Consider the following 19714-nt stretch of genomic DNA (forward strand, 5'->3'; position numbering starts at 1 on the left):
GCTATCTGCATGAACACGGAAATATCTACACCGTTATCTGCATAAACATGGAAATATCTACATCGTTATCTGTACAAACATGGAAATATCTCCACCGCTATCTCAATAAACTTGGAAATATCTGCACTGCTATCTTTATAAACTTGGAATTATCTACTCCACTATCTGTATAAACATGGATATATCTACACTGCCATCTGAATAAACATTGTAATAGCCACACCGCTATCTGTATAAAGATGGATATATCTACACCACCATCAGAATAAACATACAAATATCTACACTGCTCTCTTTATAAATATGGAAATATCTTCACCGCTATCTCTGTAAACATGGAATATCTACACCGCTACCTGTATAAACATTGACATGTCTACACCGCTATCTCTATAAACATGGAAATATGTACACCGCTACCTGCATAAACTTCGAATTATCTACACCACCATCTCTAGAAACATGGAAATATCTCCACTGCTATCTGTATAAACATGGAAATACCTCCACCACTCTCTGTATAAACATGGAAATATCTACACCACTATCTGTATAATCATGGAAATATCTACACCGCTATCTGTATAAACATGGAAGTATCTACACTGCTATCTGTATGAACGTGCAAATATCTACAGCACTATCTGTATAAACATGAAAATATCTCCACCGCTATCTGTATAAACCTGGAAAAATCTACACCGCTGTGAGTATAAATATGGAAATATCTACACCGCTATCTCTGTAAACATTGAAATGTCTACACCGCTATCTGTATAAACATGGAATTATATACATCGCTATCGATATAAACATGAAAATATCTACACGAACATCTGTATAATCATAGAAATAACTACACAGTCATCTGTATAAACATGGAGATATCTACACCACCATCTGTATAAACATGCAAATATCTACACGGAAATGTGTATAAACATGGAAATATCTAGACAGTCATCTCTATAAACATGGAAATATCTGCACCGCTATCTGTATAAAGATGGAAATATCTACACCACTATCTGAAAAACTTGGAAATATCTACACCGCTCTCTGAATAAACGTGGAAATATCTACACCGTTATCTGTATAAACATGGAAATATGTACACCGCTATCTTTATAAACAAGGAAATATCTTCCCCGCCATCTGTATAAACATGGAAATATCTACACCGCCATTTGCATAAACATGGAAATATCTACACCGCTATCTGTATAAATACGGAAATATCTACACCGCAATCTCTATAAACATGGAAAAAATTAAACCACTGTCTTCATAAACATGGAAAGATCTACAACGTTATCTCTATAAACATGGAAATATCCACGCTGCCATCTGTATAAACATGGAAATACCTACCCAGTCATCTGCATAAACATGGAAATATCTACACCACCATTTCTATAAACATGGAAATATCTGCACCACTATATCTATATACATGGAAATATCTACACAGCCATTTGTATGAACATGGAAATATCTTCACCGCTGTCTCTATAAACATGGAAATATCTATACTGCTATCTGTGTAAACAAGGAAATATCTACACTATCTGTATAAACATAGAAATATCTCCACCGCTATCTGTATAAATATGGAAATATCTCCACCGCTATCTGTATAAACATGGAAATACTACACGTGTATCTGTATCAACATGGAAATACCTAAACCGCTATCTGTATAAACAATGAAATATCTACAACGCTATCTGTGTAAACATGGAAATATCTACACCGCTATCTGTGTAAACTTGGAAATATGTACACCGCTATCTGTGTAAACATGGAAATATCTACAATGCTATCTGTGTAAACATGGAAATATTTACAACGCTATCTGTGTAAACATGGAAATATCTACACAGATATCTGTAAAACGTGGAAATATCTACACAGCTATCTGTATAAACGTGGAAATATCTAAACCGCTATCTGTATAAATGTGGAAATATCTTCAATGCTATCTGTATAAACGTGGAAATATCTATATCGCTATCTGTATAAACGTGGAAATAACTTCACCGCTATCTCTATAAACCTGGAAATATCTACACCGCTATCTGTATCAACATGGAAATAACTACACTGCTATCTGTATAAACATGGAAATATCTACAATCCTATCTCTGTATACATGGAAATATCTACACAGCTATCTGTGTAAACTTGGAAATATCTACACCGCTATCTGTGTAAAGTTGGCAATATCTACACCACATTCTGTGCAAAGATGGAAATATCTACTCCGCTATCACTGTAAACATGGAAATATCAACAACAATATATGTAAAAACATGGAAGTATCTACACCGCTATCTCTATAAACATGGAAATATCTACGCCGCGATCTGCATAAACATGGAAATATCTACAGCACGATCTGTATAAACATGGAAATATCTACACCGCTATCAGTATAAACATGGAAATATGTACACAGCTATCTCTGTAAACATGGAAATATCTTCACCGCCATCTGTATAAACATGGAAATACCTACAAGTCATCTGTATAAACATGGAAAAATCTACACAGCCATCTGTATAAACATGGAAATATCTACCCAGACATCTGTATATACATGGAAATATCTACACCGCTATCTGTATGAACATGGAAATATCTACACTGCTATTTGTATAAACAAGGAAATATCTACACCGTGATCTGTATAAACATGGAAATATCTACAGTGCTATTTGTATAAACAAGGAAATATCTACACCGCTATCTGTATAAACATGGAAACAACTACAACTCTATTTGTATAAACAAGGAAATACCTACAACGTGATCTGTATAAACATGGAAATATCTACACCGCCATCTCTATAAACATTGTAATATCTACACCCCTATCTGTATAAACATGGAAACATCCACACCGCTATCTCCATAAACATGGAAAAATCTACACCGCTATCAGTATAAACGTGGAAATATCTACACCGCTATCTCTATAAACATGGAAATATCTCCACTGCTATCTCTATAAACATCGAAATATCTACACCGCCATCTGAATAAACATGGAAATACTTACAAAGTTATCGGTATAAACATGGAAATATCTACACTGCCATCTGTATAAACATGGAAATATCTACACGGACATCTGTGTATAGATGGAATTATCAACACCGCCATCTGTACAAACATGGAAATATCTGCACCGTTATCTGTATAAACATGGAAATATCTACACCGCGGTCTGTATAAACATGGAAATATCTACACCGCTATCGGTATAAACATGGAAATATATACACCGCTATCTCTATAAAGATGGAAATACCTACACCCTGATCAGAATAAACAAGGAAATATTTACACCGCTTTCTGTATAAACATGGAAATTTCTACACCGTTGTCTGTATAAATATGGAAATATCAACACCGCTATCTCTATAAACATGGAAATATCTATACCGCCATCTGTATACACATGGAAATATCTACAATGCCACCTGTATACACATGGAAATACCTACACGGCAATCTGTGTATAGATGGAAACATCAACACCGCCATCTGTACAAAGATGGAAATATCTACACTGCTATCTCAATAAACATGGAAATATCTACACTGCGCTCTGTATAAACATGGAAATATCTACACCGGTATCTGTATAAACATGGAAATATCTACAACACGATCTGTATAAACATGGAAATATATACACCGCTATCTGTATAAACATGGAAATATCCGCACTGCTATCTCTATAAACATGGAAATATCTACAAAGCCATCTGTATAAACATGGAAATGCCTACACTGTCATGTGTAGGAACATGGAAATATCTACACTGCCATCTGTATTAACATAAAAATATCTACACAGCCCTCCGTATAAATAAGGAAATATCTGCATAGGGATCTGTATAAACATGGAAATATCTGCACCGCTATCTGTATAAACTTGGAAATACCTACACCGCTGTCTCTATAAACATGGAAATATGTACACCGCCATCTCTTTAAACATGGAGATATCTACAATGCCATCTACATAAACAAGAAAATATCTACATTGCCATCTATATAAACATGGAAATATCTACACCGCCATCTCTATAAACCTGGAAATATCTACCCTGCCATTTGAAGAAAGATGGAAATATCTACACCGCCATCTGTATAAACGTGGAAATATATACACCGCTATTTGTATAAGCAAGGAAATATCTACACCGCCATCTGTTTAAACATGGAAATATATACACAGACATCTGTTTATACATGGAAATATCTACAACGATATCTGTATAAACATGCTAATAACTACACCACTATCTGTATAAATGTGGAAATATTTGCACCGCTATCCCTATAAACATGGTAATATCAACACCGTGATCTGTATAAACATGGAAATATCTACACCATGATCTGTATAAACATGGAAATATCAACACCGCTTTCTGTATAAACATGGAAATATCTCCAATGCTATCTCTATAAACATTGAAATATCTACTCCGCCATCTGTATAAACATGGAAATACTTACAAAGTTATCTGTATAAACATGGAAATATCTACACCGCCATCTGTATAAACATGGAAATATCTACAAAGCCATGCATATATACATGGAAATATCTACACCGCTATCTATATAAACATGGAAATAACTACACCGTTATCTGTATAAACATGGAAATATCTACACCGCCATCTACATATCCATAGAAATATCTGTGCCGCCATCTGTATAAACATGGAAATATCTACACGGTCTTCTGTGTATAGATGGAAATATCAACACCGCCATCTGTACAAACATGGAAATATCTGCACCGCTATCTGTATAAACATGGAAATATCTACACCGCGGTCTGTATAAACATGGAAATATCTACACCGCTATCTGTATAAACATGGAAATATCTACACCGCTATCTCTGTAAACATGGAAATATCTGCACCTTGATCTGTATAAATATGGAAATATTTACACCGATATCTCTATAAACATGGAAATATCTACACAGTTATCTGAAAAAATATGGAAATATCTACACCGCGATCTCTATAAACATGGAAATATCTTCACCGCCATCTGTATAAACATGGAAATATCTACAATGCTATCTCTATAAACATGGAAATATCTACAATGCCATCTGTAAAAACATGGAAATACCTATACAGTCATCTGTATAAACTTGGAAATGTCTACACCACCATCTGTATAAACATGGAAATATCTACAATGCCATCTGTATACACATGGAAATACCTACACGGCAATCTATGTATAGATGGAAACATCAACACCGCCATCTGTACAAACATGGAAATATCTACACCGCTATCTCTATAAACATGGAAATACACTGCGGTCTGTATAAACATGTAAATATCTACACCGGTATCTGTATAAACATGGAAATATCTACACCACGATCTGTATAAACATGGAAATATTTACACTGCTATTTGTATAAACATGGAAATATCTGCATCGCTATCTCTATAAACAAGGAAATATCTACAAAGCCATCTGTATAAACATGGAAATACCTACACAGTTATGTGTATAAACATGGAAATATCTACACCGCAATCTGTATAAACATGGAAATATCTACACCGCTATCTGTAAAAATATGAAATATCTAAACCGCTATCTCTATAAAAATGGAAATAACTACACTGCTATTTGTATAAACATGGAAATATCCTCACTGCTATCTCTATGAACATGGATAAATCTACACCACTATCTCCATAAACATGGAAATATCTACACCGCCATCTCTATAAACATGGAAATATCTACACAGCCATCTGTATAAACGTGGAAATATCTACACAGCCATCTGTATATACATGGAAATATCTACACCGCTATCTGTATAAACATGGAAATAACTACACCGCTATTTGTATAAACAAGGAACTATCTGCACCACCATCAGTTTAAACATGGAAATATATACACAGACATCTGTTTATACATGGAAATATCTACACCGCTATCTGTATAAACATGCGAATAACTACACCGCTATCTGTATAAATGTGGAAATATTTGCACCGCTATCCCTATAAACATAGTATTATCAACACCGCGATCTGTATAGACATGGAAATATATACACCATGATCTGTATAAACATGGAAACATCTACACCGTGATCTGTATAAACATGGAAATATCTACACCGCCATCTCTATAAACATGGAAATAACTTCACCCCTATCTCTATAAACATGGAAATACCCACACTGCTATCTCTATAAACATGGAAAAATCATCACCGCTATCTATATGAACATGGAAATATCTACACCGCCATCTCTATAAATATGGAAATATCTACACCGCGATCAGTATAAACGTGGAAATATCTACACCGCCATCTTTATAAACATGGAAATACTTACAAAGTTATCGGTATAAACATGGAAATACCTACACCGCCATCTCTATAAACATGGAAATATCTACACAGCCATGTGTATATACATGGAAATATCTACACCACTGTCTATATAAACATGGAAATAACTACACCGCTATCTGTATAAACATGGAAATATCTACACCGCCATCTACATACCCTTTGAAATATCTGCGCCGCCATCTGTATAATCATGGAAATATCTACACGGTCATCTGTGTATAGATGGAAATATCAACACCGCCATCCATATAAACATGGAAATATATACACCGCTATCTGTATAAACATGGAACTATCTGCACCGTTATCTCTATAAACATGGAAATATCTACAAAGAAATCTGTATAAACATGGAAATGCCTACACAGTCATGTGTAGGAACATGGAAATATCTACACTGCCATCTGTATAAACATAGAAATATCTACACAGCCCTCTGTATAAATATGGAAATATCTGCATAGGAATCTGTATAAACATGGAAATATCTGCACCGCTATCTGTATAAACATGGAAATACCTACACCGCTGTCTCTATAAACAAGGAAATATGTACACCGCCTTCTCTTTAAACATGGAGATATCTACAACGCCATATACATAAACAAGAAAATACCTACATTGCCATCTATATAAACATGGAAATATCTACACTGCCATTTGTAGAAAGATGGAAATATCTACACCGCCATCTGTATAAACGTGGAAATACCTACACCGCTATCTGTATAAGCATGGAAATATCTACACCGCAATCTGTATAAACATGGAAATATCTACACCGTTGCCTGTATAAATATGAAATATCAAAACCGCTATCTCTATAAAAATGGAAATATCTACACTGCTATCTGTATAAACATGGAAATATCCTCACTGCTATCTCTACGCACATGGATATATCTACACCGTTATCTCAATGAACATGGAAATATCTACACCGCCATCTCTATAAACATGGAAATATCTACACCGCCATCTGTATAAACATGGAAATATCTACAATGCCATCTGTAGAAAGATGGAAATACCTACACCGCAATCTGTGTAAACATGGAAATATCTACAACAATATCTGTAAAGCATGGAAATATCTATACCGCTATCTGTATAAACATGGAAATATCTACACCGCGATCTGCATAAACATGGAAATATCTACACCGCGATCTGTATAAACATGGAAATATCTACACCGCTATCTGTATAAACATGGAAATATCTAGACAGCTATCTCTATAAACATGGAAATATTTTCACCGCCATCTGAATAAACATGGAAATACCTACAAGTCATCTGTATAAACATGGAAATATCTAGACAGCCATCTGCATAAACATGGAAATATCTACACAGCCATCTGTATATACATGGAACTATCTACACCGCTATCTGTATAAACATGGAAGTAACTACACTGCTATTTGTAAAAACAAGGAAATATCTACACCGTGATCTGTATAAACATGGAAATATCTGCAGTGCTATTTGTATAAACAAGCAAATATCTACACCGCTATCTGTAAACATGGAAATAACTACACCGCTCTCTGTATAAAGTAGGAAATATCTACAACGTGATCTGTATAAACATGGAAATATCTACACCGCCATCTCTATAAACATGGAAATATCTACACCCCTATCTGTATAAACATGGAAATATCCACACCGCTATCTCTATAAACATGGAAAAATCTACACCGTGATCAGTATAAACGTGGAACTATCTACACCGCTATCTCTATAAACATGGAAATATCTCCACTGCTATCTCTATAAACATCGAAATATCTACACCGCCATCTGTATAAACATGGAAATACTTACAAAGTTATTGGTATAAACATGGAAATATCTACACTGTCATCTGTATAAACATGGAAATATCTACACCGCGATTAGTATAAACGTGGAAATATCTACACCGCTATCTCTATAAACATGGAAATATCTCCAATGCTATCTCTATAAACATCGAAATATCTACACCGCCATCTGTATAAACATGGAAATACTTACAAAGTTTTCGGTATAAACATGGAAATATCTACACTGTCATCTGTATAAACATGGAAATATCTACACGGTCATCTGTGTATAGATGGAATTATCAACACCGCCATCAGTACAAACATGGAAATACCTGCACCGTTATCTGTATAAACATGGAAATATCTACACCGCGGTCTGTATGAACATGGAAATATCTAAACCGCTATCTGTATAAACATGGAAATATATACACCGCTATCTCTATAAACATGGAAATACCTACACCGTGATCTGTATAAACATGGAAATATTTACACCGCTTTCTGTATAAACATGGAAATTTCTACACCGTTATCTGTATTAATATGGAAATATCTACACCGCTATCTCCATAAACATATAAATATCTATACCGCCATCTGTATAAACATGGAAATACCTATACAGTCATCTGTGAAAACATGGAAATATCTACACCACCATCTGTATAAACTTGGAAATATCTAAAATGCCATCTGTATACACATGGAAATACCTACACGGCAATCTGTGTATAGATGGAAACATCAACACCGCCATCTGTACAAACATGGAAATATCTACACTGCTATCTCAATAAACATGGAAATATCTACACTGCGCTCTGTATAAACATGGAAATATCTACACCGGTATCTGTATAAACATGGAAATATCTACACCACGATCTGTATAAACATGGAAATATATACACCGCTATCTGTATAAACATGGAAATATCTGCACCGCTATCTCTATAAACATGGAAAAATCTACAAAGCAGTCTGCATAAACATGGAAATGACTTCACAGTCATGTGTAGGAACATGGAAATATCTACACAGCCATTTGTATGAACATGGAAATATCTTCACCGCTGTCTCTATAAACATGGAAATATCTATACTGCTATCTGTGTAAACAAGGAAATATCTACACTATCTGTATAAACATAGAAATATCTCCACCGCTATCTGTATAAATATGGAAATATCTGCACCGCTATCTGTATAAACATGGAAATATCTACACCGCTATCTCTATAAATATGAAATATCTAAACCGCTATCTCTATAAAAATGGAAACATCTACAATGCTATCTGTATAAAGATGGAAATATCCTCACTGCTATCTCTATGAACATGGATATATCTACACCGCTATCTCTATAAACATGGAAATATCTACACCGCCATCCCTATAAACATGGAAATATCTACACCGCCATCTGTATAAACATGGAAATACTTACAAAGTTATCTGTATAAACATGGAAATATCTACACCGCTATCTCTATAAACATGGAAATATCTACACCGTGATCTGTATAAACATGGAAATATTTACACCGCTATCTGTATAAACATGGGAATTTCTACACCGTAATCTTTATAAATATGGAAATATCTACACCGCTATCTCTATAAACATGGAAATATCTACACCACCATCTGTATAAACATGGAAATATCTACAATGCCATCAGTATACACATGGAAATAACTACACGGCAATCTGTGTATAGATGGAAACATCAACACCGCCATCTGTACAAACATGGAAATATCTACACCGCTATCTCTATAAACATGGAAATATCTACAATGCCGTCTGTATAAACATGGAAATATCTACACCGGTATATGTATAAACATGGAAATATCTACACCACGATCTGTATAAGCATGGAAATATTTACACCGCTACCTCTATAAACAAGGAAATATCTGCACAGCTATCTCTATAAACATGGAAATATCTACAAAGCCATCTGTATAAACATGGAAATACCTACACAGTCATGTGTACGAACATGGAAATATCTACACTGACATCTGTATAAACATGGAAGTATCTACACAGCCCTCTGTATAAATATGGAAATATCTGCATAGGCATCTGTATAAACATGGAAATATCTGCAACGGTATCTGCATAAACATGGAAATACCTACACCACTGTCTCTATAAACATATAAATATGTACACCGCTATGTGTATAAACATGGAAATATCTCCACTTCTGTCTACATAAACATGGAAATATCTACACCGCGATCTGTATAAACATGGAAATTTCTACACCGTTATCTGTATTAATATGGAAATATCTACACCGCTATCTCTATAAACATATAAATATCTATACCGCCATCTGTATAAACATGGAAATACCTATACAGTCATCTGTGAAAACATGGAAATATCTACACCACCATCTGTATAAACTTGGAAATATCTAAAATGCCATCTGTATACACATGGAAATACCTACACGGCAATCTGTGTATAGATGGAAACATCAACAACGCCATCTGTACAAACATGGAAATATCTACATTGCTATCTCAATAAACATGGAAATATCTACACTGCGCTCTGTATAAACATGGAAATTTCTACACCGGTATCTGTATAAACATGGAAATATCTACACCACGATCTGTATAAACATGGAAATATATACACCGCTATCTGTATAAACATGGAAATATCTGCACCGCTATCTCTATAAACATGGAAAAATCTACAAAGCAGTCTGCATAAACATGGAAATGACTTCACAGTCATGTGTAGGAACATGGAAATATCTACACTGCCATCTGTGTAAACACAGAAATATCTACACAGCCCTCTGTATAAATGTGGAAATATCTGTATAGGGATCTGTATAAACATGGAAATATCTGCACCGCTCTCTGTATAAACTTGTAAATACCTACGCCGCTGTCTCTATAAACATGGAAATATGTACACTGCCATCTCTTTAAACATGGAGATATCTACAACGCCATCTACATAAACAAGAAAATATCTACATTGCCATCTATATAAACCTGGAAATATCTTCACCGCCATCTCTATAAACATGGAAATATCTACCCTGCCATTTGAAGAAAGATGGAAATATCTACACCGCCATCTGTATAAACGTGGAAATATCTACACCGATATCTGTATAAACATGGAAATATCTACACCGCTATCTGTAAAAATATGAAATATCAAAACCGCTATCTCTTTAAAAATGGAAATATCTACACAGCTATCTGTATAAACATGGAAATATCCTCACTGCTATCTCTATGAACATGGATATATCTACACCGTTATCTCAATGAACATGGAAATATCTACACCACCATCTCTATAAACATGGAAATATCTACACCGCCATCTGTATAAACATGGAAATATCTACAATGCCATCTGTAGAAAGATGGAAATCCCTACACCGCAATCTGTGTAAACATGGAAATATCTACAACAATATCTGTAAAAACATGGAAATAACTACACCGCTATCTGTATAAACATGGAAATATCTACACCGCGATCTGCATAAACATGGAAATATCTACACCGCGATCTGTATAAACATGGAAATATCTACACCGCTATCTGTATAAACATGGAAATATCTACACAGCTATCTCTATAAACATGGAAATATTTTCACCGCCATCTGTATAAACATGGAAATACCTACAAGTCATCTGTATAAACATGGAAATATCTAGACAGCCATCTGTATAAACATGGAAATATCTACACAGCCATCTGTATAAACATGAAAATATCTACACTGCCATCTCCATAAAGATGGAATTATCTACTCCGCCATGTGTATAAGCACGGAAATATCTGCACCACCATCTGTGTAAACATGGAAATATCTACACCGCTATCTGTATAAACATGGAAATATCTACACCGCCATCTGCATGTCCATGGAAATATCTACGCCGCCATCTGTATAAACATGGAAATATCTACAGCCCGATCTGTATAAACATGGAAATATCTACACCGCTATCTCTGTAAATATGGAAATATCTACACCGCCATCTGTATAAACATAGAAATATCTCCACAGCCATATGTATATACATGGAAATATCTACACCGCTATCTATATAAACATGGAAATAACTACACAGCTATCTGTATTAACATGGAAATATCTACACCACCATCTGTATAAACATGGAAATATCTACAATGCCATCTGCATACACATGGAAATACCTACACGACAATCTGTGTAAAGATGGAAATATCAACACCGCCATCTGTACAAACATGGAAATATTTACACCGCTATCTATATAAACATGGAAATACCTACACTGCAGTCTGTATAAACATGTAAATATCTACACCGGTATCTTTATAAACATGGAAATATCTACACCACGATCTGTATAAACATGGAAATATTTACACCGCTATCTGCATAAACAGGGAAATATCTGCACCGCTATCTCTATATACATGGAAATATCTACAAAGCCATCTGTATAAACATGGAAATACATACACAGTCATGTGTATAAACATGGAAATATCTACACCGCAATCTGTATAAACATGGAAATATCTACACCGCTATCTCTATAAATATGAAATATCTAAACCGCTATCTCTATAAAAATGGAAACATCTACAATGCTATCTTTATAAAGATGGAAATATCCTCACTGCTATCTCTATGAACATGGATATATCTACACCGCTATCTCTATAAACATGGAAATATCTACACCGCCATCCCTATAAACATGGAAATATCTACACCGCCATCTGTATAAACATGGAAATACTTACAAAGTTATCTGTATAAACATGGAAATATCTACACCGCTATCTCTATAAACATGGAAATATCTACACCGTGATCTGTATAAACATGGAAATATTTACACCGCTATCTGTATAAACATGGGAATTTCTACACCGTAATCTTTATAAATATGGAAATATCTACACCGCTATCTCTATAAACATGGAAATATCTACACCACCATCTGTATAAACATGGAAATATCTACAATGCCATCAGTATACACATGGAAATAACTACACGGCAATCTGTGTATAGATGGAAACATCAACACCGCCATCTGTACAAACATGGAAATATCTACACCGCCATCCCTATAAACATGGAAATATCTACACCGCCATCTGTATAAACATGGAAATACTTACAAAGTTATCTGTATAAACATGGAAATATCTACACCGCTATCTCTATAAACATGGAAATATCTACACCGTGATCTGTATAAACATGGAAATATTTACACCGCTATCTGTATAAACATGGGAATTTCTACACCGTAATCTTTATAAATATGGAAATATCTACACCGCTATCTCTATAAACATGGAAATATCTACACCACCATCTGTATAAACATGGAAATATCTACAATGCCATCAGTATACACATGGAAATAACTACACGGCAATCTGTGTATAGATGGAAACATCAACACCGCCATCTGTACAAACATGGAAATATCTACACCGCTATCTCTATAAACATGGAAATATCTACAATGCCGTCTGTATAAACATGGAAATATCTACACCGGTATCTGTATAAACATGGAAATATCTACACCACGATCTGTTTAAGCATGGAAATATTTACACCGCTACCTCTATAAAAAAGGAAATATCTGCACAGCTATCTCTATAAACATGGAAATATCTACAAAGCCATCTGTATAAACATGGAAATATCTACACAGTCATGTGTACGAACATGGAAATATCTACACTGCCATCTGTATAAACATGGAAGTATCTACACAGCCCTCTGTATAAATATGGAAATATCTGCATAGGCATCTGTATAAACATGGAAATATCTGCAATGGTATCTGCATAAACATGGAAATACCTACACCACTGTCTCTATAAACATATAAATATGTACACCGCTATGTGTATAAACATGGAAATATCTACATATCTGTCTCTATAAACATGGAAATACCTACACCTCCATCTGTATAAACATGGAAATACCTACAAAGTCATCTGTATAAGCATGGAAATATCTACACAGCCATCTGTATAAACATGGAAATACCTACACAGCCAGCTGTATATACATGGAAAAATCTACACCGCTATCTGTATAAACATAGAAATATCTACACCGCAATCAGTATTAACATGGTAATATCTACACCACCATCTATACAAACATGGAAATATCTACACCGCCATCTGTATAAACATGGAAATATCTACAATGCCATCTCTAGAAAGATGGATATATCAACACCTCCATCTCTACAAACACGGAAATATCTACACCCCTATCTGTATAAACATGGAAATATCCCCACCGCTATCTCAATAAACTTGGAAAAATCAACACTGCTATCTCTATGAACATGGAAATATCTACACCACCATCTCTATAAACATGGAAATATCTACACCACGATCAGTATAAACATGGAAATATCTACACCGCTATCTGTATAAACATGGAAATATCTCCACTGCTATCTCTATAAACATCGAAATATCTACACAACCATCTGTATAAACATGCAAATACTTACAAAGTTATCTGTATAAACATGGAAATATCTACACCGCCATCTGTATAAACATGGAAATATCTACACAGCCATGTGTATATACATGGAAATATCTACACCGCAATCTATATAAACATGGAAATAACTACACCGCTATCTGTATAAACATGGAAATATCTACACTGCCATCTACATATCCACGGAAATGTCTGCGCCGCCATCTGTATAAACATGGAAATATCTACACGGTCATCTGTGTATAGATGCAAATATCAACACCGCCATCTGTACAAACATGGAAATATCTGCACCGCAATCTGTATAAACATGGAAATATCTACACCGGTATCTGTATAAACATGGAAATATCTACACCACGATCTCTATAAGCATGGAAATATTTACACCGCTACCTCTATAAACAAGGAAATATCTGCACAGCTATCTCTATAAACATGGAAATATCTACAAAGCCATCTGTATAAACCTGGAAATACCTACACAGTCATGTGTACGAACATGGAAATATCTACACTGCCATCTGTATAAACATGGAAGTATCTACACAGCCCTCTGTATAAATATGGAAATATCTGCATAGGCATCTGTATAAACATGGAAATATCTGCAACGGTATCTGCATAAACATGGAAATACCTACACCTCTGTCTCTATAAACATGTAAATATGTACACCGCTATGTGTATAAACATGGAAATATCTCCACTGCTGTCTGCATAAACATGGAAATATCTACACCACGATCTGTATAAACATGGAAATATCTACACTGCTATCTGTATAAACATGGAAATATCTACATATCTGTCTCTATAAACATGGAAATACCTACACCTCCATCTGTATAAACATGGAAATACCTACAAAGTCATCTGTATAAGCATGGAAATATCTACACAGCCATCTGTATAAACATGGAAATACCTACACAGCCAGCTGTATATACATGGAAAAATCTACACCGCTATCTGTATAAACATAGAAATATCTACACCGCAATCAGTATTAACATGGTAATATCTACACCACCATCTATACAAACATGGAAATATCTACACAGCCATCTGTATAAACATGCAAATACTTTCAAAGTTATCTGTATAAACATGGAAATATCTACACCGCCATCTGTATAAACATGGAAATATCTACACAGCCATGTGTATATACACGGAAATATCTACACCGCAATCTATATAAACATGGAAATAACTACACCGCTATCTGTATAAACATGGAAATATCTACACTGCCATCTACATATCCACGGAAATGTCTGCGCCGCCATCTGTATAAACATGGAAATATCTACACGGTCATCTGTGTATAGATGCAAATATCAACACCGCCATCTGTACAAACATGGAAATATCTGCACCGCAATCTGTATAAACATGGAAATATCTACAACGCTGTCTGTATAAACATGGAAATATCTAAACCGCTATCTCTATAAACATGGAAATATCTACACCGCTATCTCTAAAAACTTGGAAATATCTACACCGTGATCTGTATAAACATGGAAATATTTACACCGCTATCTGTAAAAACATGGAAATACCTACACCGTTATCTTTATAAACATGGAAATACCTACAACGCCATCAGTAGAAACATGGAAATATCTACATCACCATCTGTATAAACATGGAAATATCTACAATGCCATCTGTATACACATGGAAATACCCACACGTCAGTCTGTGTAGAGATGGAAACATCAACACCGCCATCTGTACCGACATGGAAATATCTACACCGCTATCTGCATAAACATGGAAATATCTACACTGCCCACTGTATAAACATGGAAATGTCTACACCGGTATCTGCATAAACATGGAACTATCTACACCACGATCTGTATAAAACGTGGAAATATTTACACCGCTATCTGTATAAACATGGAAATATCTAAACCGCTATCTCTATAAACAAGGAAATACCTGCAAAGCCATCTCTATAAACATGGAAATAACTACACAGTCATGTGTAGGAACATGGAAATATCTACACTGCCATCTGTATAAACATGGAAATATCTACACAGCCCTCTGTATAAATATGGAAATATCTGCATAGGCATCTGTATAAACATGGAAATATCCGCACCGCTATCTGTATAAACATGGAAATAAATACACCGCTGTCTCTATAAACATGGAAATATGTACACCGTTATGTGTATAAACATGGTAATATCTCCACTGCTGTCTGTATAAAGATGGAAATATCTCCACCTTTATCTGTATAAACATGGAAATATCTACAGCGCCATCTCTATAAACATTGAAATATCTAAACTGCCATCTGTAAAAACATGGATATATCTACAAAGTCATCGGAATAAACATGGAAATATCTTCACCACCATCTGTATAAACATGGGAATACCTACAATACCATGTGTATACACATGGAAATATCTACACAGACATCTGTATAAATATAGAAATATCTACACCGCCATCTGTATAAACATGGAAATATCTACACCGCGATCAGTATAAACATGGAAATAGCTACAACGGTATCTGTATAAACATGGAAATAACTCCACTGCTATCTCTGTAAACATCGAAATATCTACACCGCCATCTGAATAAACATGGAAATACTTACAAAGTTATCTGCATAAACATGGAAATATCTACACCGCCATCTGTATAAACATGGAAATATCTACACAGCCATGTGTATATACATGGAAATATCTACACCGCTATCTATATAAACATGGAAATAACTACACCGCTATCTGTATAAACATGGAAATATCGACACCGCCATCTACATATCCATAGAAATATCTGTGCCGCCATCTGTATAAACATGGAAATATCTACACCGCTATCTGTATAAACATGGAAATTCCTACACCGCTGTCTCTACAAGCATGGAAATATGTACACCGCTATGTGTATAAACATGGAAATATCTCCACTGCTCTCTGTATAAACATGGAAATATCTCCACCGTTATCTGTATAAAAATGTAAATATCTACAGCGCCATCTCTATAAACATTGAAATATCTCCACTGCCATCTGTAAAAACATGGAAATATCTACACCGCCAACTGTATAAACATGGAAATATCTACACCTCCATCTGTATAAACATGGAAATACCTACAATACCATCTGTATACACATGGAAATGTCTACAAAGACATCTGTATAAATATGGAAATATCTACACGTCCCTCTGTATAAACATGGAAATATCTACACTGCCATCTGTAGAAAGATGGAAATATCTACACCGCTATCTCTATAAATATGTAAATATCTACACCGCCATCTCTATAAACATGAAAATATCCACACTGCCATCTCCATAAAGATGGAATTATCTACTCCGCCATGTGTATAAGCACGGAAATATCTACACCACCATCTGTGTAAACATGGAAATATCTACACCGCTATCTGTATAAACATGGAAATATCTACACCGCCATCAGCATGTCCATGGAAATATCTACGCCGCCATCTGTATAAACATGGAAATATCTACAGCCCGATCTGTATAAACATGGAAATATCTACACGGCTATCTCTGTAAATATGGAAATATCTACACCGCCATCTGTATAAACATAGAAATATCTCCACAGCCATATGTATATACATGGAAATATCTACACCGCTATCTATATAAACATGGAAATAACTACACAGCTATCTGTATAAACATGGAAATATCTACACCGCCATCTACATATCCATGGAAATATCTGCGCTGCCATCTGTATAAACATGGAAATATCTACACGGTCATCTGTGTATAGATGGAAATATCAACACCGCCATCTGTACAAACATGGAAATATCTGCACCGCTATCAGTATAACCATGGAAATAACTACACCGCGGTCTGTATAAACATGGAAATATCTACACCGCTATCTGTATAAACATGGAAATATCTACAGCGCCATCTCTATAACCATGAAACATCTACACTGCCATCTGTAAAAACATGGAAATATCTACACAGTCATCTGAATAAACTTGGAAATATCTACACCACCATCTCTATAAACATGGAAATAACTGCAATACCATCTGTATACACTTGGAAATATCTACACAGACATCTGTATAAATATGGAAATATCTACACCTCCAACTGTATAAACAAGGAAATATCTACACTGCCATCTGTAGAAAGATGGAAATATCTACACCGCTATCTCTATAAATATGGAAATAAATACACCGCCATCTCTATAAACATGAAAATATCTACACTGCCATCTCCATAAAGATGGAAGTATCTACTCCGCCATGTGTATAAACACAGAAATATCTACACCACCATCTGTGAAAACATGGAAATATCTACAACGCTATCTTTATAAACATGGAAATATCTACACCGACATCTGCATGTCCATGGAAATAGCTACGCGGCCATCTGTATAAACATGGAAATATCTACAAGGCCATCTGTGTATAGATGGAAATGTCAACACCGCCATCTGTACAAACATGGAAATATCTACACCGCTATCTCTATAAACATGGAAATATCTGCACTGCCATCTGTAAAAACATGGAAATACCTATACAGTCATCTGTATAAACATGGAAATATCTACAATGCCATCTGTATTCACGCGGAAATATCTACACAGCCATCTGTATAAACATGTAAATATCTACACTGCTATCTCTATAAACATGGAAATATCTACACCGCCATCTCTATAAACATGAAAATATCTACACTGCCATCTCCATAAACATGGAACTAACTACTCCGCCTTCTGTGTAAACAAGGAAACATCTACACCGCCATCAATGTGAATAAGGAAATATATACAATGCCATCTTTATAAAGATATAAATATCTGCACCGCGAGCTGTATAAACATGGAAATATCT

This window comes from Pan paniscus, chromosome 13 (genome assembly GCF_029289425.2).
Source record: "Pan paniscus chromosome 13, NHGRI_mPanPan1-v2.0_pri, whole genome shotgun sequence".
Classification (NCBI taxonomy): Eukaryota; Metazoa; Chordata; class Mammalia; order Primates; family Hominidae; genus Pan; species Pan paniscus.